The sequence below is a fragment of the Henckelia pumila genome, chromosome 1 (genome assembly GCF_033568475.1).
Source record: "Henckelia pumila isolate YLH828 chromosome 1, ASM3356847v2, whole genome shotgun sequence".
In the NCBI taxonomy this organism is placed as follows: domain Eukaryota; kingdom Viridiplantae; phylum Streptophyta; class Magnoliopsida; order Lamiales; family Gesneriaceae; genus Henckelia; species Henckelia pumila.
The window spans coordinates 9,688,790-9,697,463 of NC_133120.1; positions in this window are offsets into that span (position 1 = coordinate 9,688,790).

Here is an 8,674-nt window from a genome sequence, read left to right on the forward strand (position 1 = left end):
GACGTTCGGATTTGTTATGATTTTTGGAAGCCTTTTTCAAAAATTATGGTTTTGAGATTTGTTGGGTTTGCATTGTTTTGGTTGTATTGGCTTTGATATGAGTTGATATCAGTATTGAACTGCTGTCTGTATTTCCGGTTTGTTCAGTTTATAGCCGTTATGCCGTCGGTTTGAGTTTTGGGGATTTCGAACCGTTTTTGAGTTGTGATCTTGGCTTGTAAGTTGATCGTGGTTATTGATCATTAAATTGTATCTTAACAGATTCGTTTGGAGTTGTCAAGCCCTGTGTTAGCAGCATTTGGTCGTCGAGAATTGGACGAAGAACGGTAAAGAGATTACCTTGAACCGTTGCCTTTGTTGTTGGATTGTTTAGTTGTTGATTAAACCGTTTGTTGTAACTTATCCAGAGTTGGAACTACTGCATTGAAAGGTAAAGGCAGACATCGATAGCGGGATAGCATACTCGGGATAGTTGGTTCTCGAGTTTCCCTTAAAATCACATACTTGCATCTACACTCGTTCTAGCATGAGGAACTTGTGTTTTGTTGTTTTGATTGAGCTTTTGTTATATGGCTATGTTTTATGTTTCTGTTATGCATTCATCTTGAGCCAATCTTGTTTTCAGCGGGCAGAACCGCCCTTTTTGTTTAGACGTTTGGGAACTATGATTGAGTGGCTTAGGTCGTAGTCGTTTCACCTAGTGCTAGCATACTCATTATAGTTTGCTCAAAGTCTAGAGGAGTGGGATACGTCGCACCACCTCGATTGGGTGAGTCGGTGAGTCTTTACGTAATCTCACCCTCGGGATCTTAAAAGCACAGCAGCAATCCCTCGTTATCAGATTTGATATTCCGGTTTAAAGACATGCATTTCATTACATCGTTATTGATTTCGTTGTTGTCTTGAAAGCATGCTTATTGTTTTATTACTTGATATGTTGTTTTTACTGGGATTATCATTCTCACCGGTTATCTGGCTGTTGCTTTGTTTTGTATGTGTACTTGGCAACAGGTGGGGCAGGAACAAGTCAGAAGAGGCATGGTTAGCTCCGAGGGAAAGTTGTAGAAGTGAGACTCGGTTTAAAAGTCGGGTCAATATGTTTATCTAGTTATATTAGAACATGTTGAGATCTCGAACTTCGTTGTTTATGTTGTATCGATTATGCGAGTCTTATGTTGCATGTTATAGACTGGTTCGTAGTTGATCAACGCTAGCATTTCATGTAATAACTGGAGAAGTTATGTTTTTAATGCATGAATTTGAGTTTGATGTATGGAATAACTTTTAGTTTGAGCTGCCAAGCTTTTTCTGCTCTGTTCTATTTCTGCTGCAGGGGGGCGCCCGAGATGCAGTTTTTAGCAGCCCGAGCGCACCCCAGTTCGAGTAATCCAGCAGCGCTGAACTTTAGGGCGCGCTCGAGCGGCAGTTTTGCCCGCCCGAGCGCACCCCCCTTTTTATTGTCCAGCAGTGCTGGAGTTTAGGACGCACTCAAGCGGCAGTTTTTGCCCGCCCGAGCGCAGCCTCCTTTAAAAAAAAAAAAAAAAATTTCTTTCTTACTTTGGTCTTGGATCTTGTATGCTTAATTGTTGTTTAAGCCGAGATTAGTTGTTTAGAACCGAGGTCTCACACTTTCTTTCATTCTTTCTTGCCTTGATATAAGAACTTAGCATGCATATTATTGAAATAACTTTCTTTGATAATATTTACTCGACTACTCGATTCACAAATAAATGAAGAACGATGGTTGACAAGGATGGTGATTTAGGTGGCAAACCATAGGTAAGAATCTAGACTTCTCTTTTAGGCACTTAGGACGTATCCCGAGCAATCTACTTGCAACACTTATAACTTACACAATTCTTAGTCAAAAAGACTTCCGCTTGAAAACACAGTTCCCATGCCCTCTATACTTAACAAAAAGGTCATCCTCGAAGTACCATTCTTATCCAATAATTTCTGGCAATTAAGTTTCCAGACAGCAACACTTAACAACTAAAACCCTGCACTTTAACATTCAATAGCCTAGAACTCTACCGAAACTTAATCGAATTAGTTTTCGCTTGAAACGGAATTTCCCTAGCATCCTAGGCTATTCCCAAACACGAGCCCTTAACCAAAACATAAGAATAACACTGGCATAAACCACCATTCTCGGACAGCCCCCAACACTTGGAAAATTCTGCTTAAAAATTCATCTCCCTTCTCCAAAGCTTAACCATGGAACACCCATGTTCCCAAGCTAACTTAAGACATAGACCACTTCCTAGTCCCGCACAACCCTTAAGACCGACTCCATTCACAAGACAACAACCCAGCCCGAGCAGCAACAGTCCACTGCCCTGAATCCGACCTCCCATTTCAACATCCAAGTTGATAGCCCTACGTCACCATTTTGCAAGCCATTTTCAACACATCCTAAGAACTACCATGTGAGCTACATCTCAACCATGGGAGCCTCTAAATCACCAATCCAAGACCACACAAAACTCGAATCACATAAGCCCAATGAAAATGAAGATTCGAAACATAGGCAGATGCAAACAATAATCAGAAACTTCTAACTCAGACCTGTCCAACACAAGATAAACAACATAAATGATCATAAACACGTATGACATGTAGCGACCCATCCCGGATCCACTACCTAATCAGAGTTAAGAGCATAATTAAGCATGCATTAAATAAAATCGCTGCGGAAGACTTAAATACAAGCAGATCGGCAGAATACAACCGACTAACAAACTCGATTTATACAACCCAATCGAATTTCTTAAATAAAAACCTACAGCTAAATACTGCTGTCTTCAAGGTCGCTGGCTCCTCCAGGCTCCTGGTGCTCAATCGTGCACCTACACTTGCCCCGTCGAAATAGGGTATCCAGATACACAGAAAATACTGGACGTGAGCTCTAAGCTCAATACGAAAGCACGGATAAACATACAAATATGATGCATGCAAATGACCGGGTATCCATATCTGGGATAACTGTATACGAACTGCTCAGACTGGCGCCTGGAATATAAGCTCGTCACATCGGGGTAGCTAACCACTGTGTGCGACCACTCATTCCCGATTCACGGACGCGGACCACGGAGTCCTTCAGGTATCAGTACCTAGGGGTACTCGATATCAAACGTCCTAACAGGGCTGAGAAACCCTAACTGGCTCATCTCGAAAGATATACAGATGTACAGGCACAAGATGATATGCACATGCCGCATAACAATAATAACATGCAAACACATAAATGCAACATATAAGCATGCATATCCGCTGGCAATCTCAGTCAGTACTTACGTACCTTTCTAAGGCAGTCCTAGTAGTCCCACTCTAGGTTCCAAGCCTATCATCAAGTCTACAATGCAAATACCCATGCATCATTCAATAAGCTCTAAAAGCCTTAACTAAGCTATTGCATACTCCTAAATAATTTAAGGAGACCATAGCTATACCTGCGTCCGTCGTCAGCCCACTGGTGGCGACTATCCCGCAACTAGGGGTACACCCCTGCTACAGCTCCACAGCTTCGAGCACTGCTCCGCTACAAGAGCACTGCTCCGCTACTGTGTCAGACACTGTCTGACTATACTAAAATATGTTCCCTACTCCAACTCTAAAATAAGAGTACCCCAAAGCCCTAAATAGAGCCTTGCAGTCGAAGGAGAGGAACTCGGAATTGGCAAGAAATGAGGAGCTCGGACCTCATATTTATAGGCATCGATCGGAAGCTCCGTTCCTCGATCGGAAGCTCCGAACGTGCAGATCGGAAGCTCCGTTCCTCCGATCGGAAACTTCGATGCCACGCGTCAATCCCATCCACATGCAACCACACACCTGTCACCGACGGTCGATCGGAAGCTCCGATCGCCGATTGGAAGCTCCGATCTCCTTGCTTCCGACGTGGTTTCGAACTCACCAAGATCGGAAGCTCCGATCCTGGATCGGTGGCTCCGATCCTGCTCGAGTCTTGGGACCCTCTGGACCATTTCCGAAGTCCGTTAATTCATCTGGAATTTCTTAATCATGTTTTACCTAGTCTCAACATGATTATACGATTAATTACTCATTAATCATTAGTTTTGGATACGGGCCACTACATTTCCACCACTTTAAAAGGATTTCGTCCTCGAAATCTAGAGTAAACCCCGGGAATATAGTATAAACCATTTGTCCAATTCATTAGTAGTTCCGGTTCAAAACATCTGGTCAAATAACCTTTGACAATACCAAACCTCGCTAAACTTGCAGGGTCTGTTTATTCACTGAACCATATCAGATCATAAACTCGCACGCTTTTAACGATCACTTTGGAAATCACTGCCTTCTTATCAGCAATCTTGCGAGAATCAAGTAACACTACTGACTATCGTCAGTTATCCATCGATAACCGCAACAACACGGCACCTTCGGTCCAAATTGCCGACTGTATCAGTCACACTGCCTACAAATCTTAGCGATGACACTGCTGCTAAGATCGTAACTAGCCATCAGCTATTCTCTAGACATGCACGAACTCCATCGCTGCCCACGATAAAACCAGATACAACACATTGTATTTCACTGGTCTAACGATAACATCGCATCCCTTGACGTTATCGCAAAGTTCTAAACAAATTGATCTAGATTTGACTTTCGGTCAAATCCTAGATATCCTTCTTCCAAGAACTCATGTGAGTTACTCTTTATCACTAAGGATAAAATATTTCTTTCCAAAACAGTACCTTATGCGAATAGAAATGACAACTACCGGCCACCAGTTCGCAAAACAATCGCATCACTACCACCACTCTAACCATCTGAAATCCTCAGACTGATTGCAATAAACCTTGATCCGAATCCCGCTATCGTAGATAGCATCTACTCGATCGCATTAGTCATCCTTCCATGGATAACAACAAAATCCTGACAATTCCTGGCATCATAGTACGTACTTTCAGTACTCACTCTGCCCGATGAATGTTTCCCAAAGAACACCAACTAAGTAAACAGATGACAAAATCTTTATACACAATTTCTTGTCTATATGCATCCTTCGAGGTCGTTGCCTCGAAATTCACTACCATCCTGCTGAAACCCTCAGATGGACCAATACCACCCTCAGCATTAGTAGCCTATATCGAATGCTTACTTCTATCTCGGAACTAGAGATTGTATCGACGAAAACGATTCCGATTATCCTGTTCCAGATAACCAAACCTTTGGCTCACTAGCAGGGATAACCAAACTGATTCACCTTGATCCCGCACAGAATCTATCAATACTAGTGGCAATTACGTTATCTAATCCTTTCAATGACACAGCATATCAAAACGCACTGGGATATCAGTGACAACAATCCTGCCAGACTCAGAAACACAAGTCTCAGCTGCTGTCTCGTCCCATGAAACAACTAATGCTAACCTGCTAATGTTCATTGAAATCCATGAGCACTTGTCGAATCGCCTCTCAAGAACAAATATTGAGAAATCTGCTGGAAGCCCTCAAGCTAAACATTCTGACTAACAGTCCCCAAAATTTGTCCACTGACAATCCTGGGTCAATCACTGAATCCTATTTCCGCAAACTAGATAAATCATTGCTAAAACCAAGCAATGTTCAGATCAAAATCCGTCAATGGTAATCTCAGTAATGCTATTAACTAGAAAATGATCACAAGAGCCAACCTATGACTATTTTCATGATCTGCAGAATCCAAAAAAAAACCCCGATTCTCGCATCCCCGGATATTCCTTAGCAATTAAATAATTCCCTAAATGCACTTGAATCGCTATATCAAAGCATACCATAATTATAGTACTATTCCCAGTACTTCTTGATTCACTACATCCCAATCAGTACCGATTGGAATAATCTGATCGATCAAGTTGATCTACTGTAGCTCTCGCTCTGCCTGACTATATCAACCCTAATCAGACAATCACAGATCAATGAAACTCTCATGGCCGATCAATATCGATGATCTCACTGCCACACGTCCGCAGATCCCAAATACTTGGAATCAAAAGAATCGCAGCTGATTCAATCACTCATCTTTGACAGAGTCAGACAACAGTTACAAGTAATCATTAGTGATAAACCTGCACCAGTCTAGACATACTATCCACTGTCTATATTCATTCAAGATGATCATAAGGACTTGTTCAACCCAAGCCGCAATACAAGTCCGAAAGATTCCAGCCATCGCTGAACATGTTCCTGATAACTATATCTCTTGCTAAGACTGCAACAAATCGAGACTGAGGTAACTTGCCACGATGTCCCACCTGAAATCACCACCAAGTGTACACTGGCATAAGTCACGCTTTCCTCACACCTCAAATAGTCATGTACAATCCTTAGCATCAGATATAATCTATCACTAAAGAAAACTATCTTTGCCGGAAAATACTCATCCCCGAGTCAAATGTTACAGGAAGTTCACAAACCATCTCCTGGATAGCCCCTATTACAAGAGCATCCAAAACACCGACTAGATCCACTAGTCTAGCAGTATCCAATAGGCTAAAACTATCTGCTCAGAGTACGCACTTGTCAAGGAAATCCCTCAAAGATTGGTCCTTATGACAAAACTACAAACCAATATCTCTGACGACAGTCAGTCGATATCTAAACCGCTGATACCTAACCAGGCATCTAATCCAATGTCATACCCCGTTGTGACTATTACCAAAACTCTAGACTAGATAGCCTTCCCACCGCCAATCCTGAAGCACGAAGGCTTCCAGGTATTCTCCGAAGTACAAAAGACTCCCAGAGTAACACTGGCATAGTGTCGCGCTCCATCATGTCTAGTCATGATCATAGTCCACAACTCTCGATATGTACTCAACTGGTTCCTGATGAAATCCCATCATTACGAATTTCCAACCTATGAAGGTCAATCAGGCTACTGTTCTACGGAAACAACCTAGAACGAAACTCAAAAATTTCAAACAAGATCAAAATTTCCATGCCCGCAAATGAATCACCTCATCACTGGCACTACCCCAGTCAAACGACTAATTAGATCAATCCTAGGAAAACACCTAGACTAACCCCATGTCAATCCGTTACCGCTGGCTTACTCAAAATCCATGAGCTATCCTAGTTGATTACCAATCAACTAATTCCAAGCCAAACTTTATAAAATTACTTGCAATCAATCACGAATTGCTGAATAAGTAACACATGTACCATTACTTCAAGTTTGTACAATTTCTTTATTACAATCCCATGTAATATCATTACAATATTCCGAAAATACCACAACAAGTACATCCAATAACTTGATATGATACAACTAAATTCTGATGATATATTACAACTGAAATACTGTTTACAACTACAACAATACAGTATTTAAAATCATCTCACTTGTCTTCGCTCCTTGAGAATGAAGCTTCCAATCGACACACGCATCGATACAAGCATACTTCCGTCCAGGTCTCTCTACATGTCCTCCTGCGAAGAACTCCAGAGAAATGGCACGTGTTAGCTAACCAGCTATGCTCTGCGTCAGTGCATGTCAGTCGACTTCTTCTGCTCACGATCTACCATCAGCGTTCTTCTTGTACCCAAATCATGCTTTTGAACATGAAGTTTCCAGTGTGCCTACCGAACTCATCGATATCAGCATACCGGCAAAACCATGTTCTGCATGAGGTTAAAGACCTCACGCTCGAAACCTGTCATGCTTTAGGCACTCGAGGAATTCTCTGGTGAAGGTCTATCTGACAATCTCTCCAGCTACGAGTGGAGAATCTTCAAGGACTGGAACCACATGGATTACTAAACACCATTCTTTCCAAAAAGCACTCAGAGGTATCTGACGCGATATACCCGATCTTCTCTTCCAGTCTTCCCTGGCTGGAATCCATATGTTCTTCGATCAACATCCCAATGCATCGAATGATGAACCGTCCACAGCAGTCAGTCTATCTATCGATATGCTACTACTGGTGTTCTCATCACTGTTGCATTCCTTTTAGTAAATACTTCTGCCGCAAACCTTGGCAATGAAGAACCAAATCTTCTTTCGCTAGGCCTCAATAAATCCTCCAAGGATAATCAAGAAGTTTTATTATCAATTTCCTAAGTTCCTTGCATGCGGCTCTGATACCATAAATGTAGCGACCCATCCCAGATCCACTATCTAATCAGAGTTAAGAGCATAATTAAGCATGCATTAAATAAAATCGCTGCGGAAGAATTAAATACAAGCAGACCGGCAGAATAAAACCGACTAACAAACTTGATTTATACAACCCAATCGAATTTTTTAGATAAAAACCTACAGCTAAATACTGCTGTCTTCAAGGTCACTGGCTCCTCCAGGCTCCTGGTGCTCAATCCTGCACCTACACCTGCCCCGTCGAAATAGGGTATCCAGATACACAGAAAATACTGGACGTGAGCTCTAAGCTCAATACGAAAGCATGGATAAACATACAAATATGATGCATGCAAATGACCGGGTATCCATATCTGGGATAACTGTATACGAACTGCTCAGACTGGCGCCTGGAATATAAGCTCGTCACATCGGGGTAGCTAACCACTGTGTGCGACCACTCATTCCCGAATCGCGGATGCGGACCACGGAGTCCTTCAGGTATCAGTACCTAGGGGTACTCGATATCAAACGTCCTAACAGGGCTGAGCAACCCTAACTGGCTCATCTCAAAAGATATACAGA